We start from the raw sequence: 1067 nt of genomic DNA, 5'->3' as shown, positions 1-1067 counted from the left end.
ACAGACTTCAGAGCATGAATGATCTCCCTGTGAGTGCCCCCTCCATCATGGCAAAGGGGGATGGTTTCTTTCCCTGTGTGATTCTTGGTCAAGCTTTTCCACACATCCTGCACAGAGGATCTTCATTGCACAGAAATCAGCTCTCGACTCCCCCACTTGCCTGGAAGTCTGAGTTTCTGAGGCCTTCTTAGCCTGGCCTTGGGTTCATGGAAGGCAAATGCTTTGGAACCCATGGGTGTCCCACCACAGGGGAAAAAAGTGGAAAACCAGCTCATGCAGAAACAGTATGTAGCTTGACCTTTGTGGGAGTAGTCTTACCCCAGACTGCTGGACATGGTGATGTTCTCCAAGCCATGTCCCCCACCTTCTCCCCTCCACCCATTTTTTGTTGTAGGCAGATGAAACACGGCCTACCAAGCACGGAGAGAGGTCAGTTTGTCTAGGAGGAAGAGTGAAGCCTGGCTCTGCTACCAAGACAAGACCAGAAGATGACCAACAAGCTACGCCAGGCACACAGAAGCACGGTAGGGGGCCTGGGGTCTGGAACTAGGAGGCTTTATTTACATAGTTAAAGTAAAAAGCAAATTCCTGAGAGAGGGGATGCTAGTGCAGTCGAGTTGTCCGAGAGGTGAGTGGTGGCCGTGGCAGCCACCTTCAGGCCACACTGGTGAGCAGTTATTCCAACCCTTGGTGCATGGGCTCTGTTGGAGTCCTGGACCTGAGTGCCAGCTCCCTTCAGGTCTCTGTGGTTCTGAGTTTTCCCCTAAGGCTTTGTGGCCATCACACTTCTGGTGAATCTTCAACACCAGAAACATACCATTGTGGCAAAGCACCCTCCCACCCCTAAGAGAAGCCCACCTCTTCTGCCATCCCACTGCTCAGGATGTGTAACCCATGTATGTACTGAAAACTCAGTTTCTTTGTCAAACAGACTAGGCTAGAATGCGAATTATAAATCTATCCTACAAATATTTGACTTGTGCGGTTTTTCCTCCAATTTTGTTCCTTAAAAAGGGGGGTGCGCTGTGGTTTTGACCAGTGCCAACACCAGCTTCAGTTTGCCATGA

The sequence above is a fragment of the Petaurus breviceps genome, unplaced genomic scaffold, assembly GCF_028583685.1.
Source record: "Petaurus breviceps papuanus isolate PSGF00001 unplaced genomic scaffold, PetGlider_PUasm1.0 490, whole genome shotgun sequence".
Classification (NCBI taxonomy): Eukaryota; Metazoa; Chordata; class Mammalia; order Diprotodontia; family Petauridae; genus Petaurus; species Petaurus breviceps.
The sequence above is the reverse complement of the archived record's forward strand: the minus strand, read 5'-3'. Positions refer to the sequence as shown.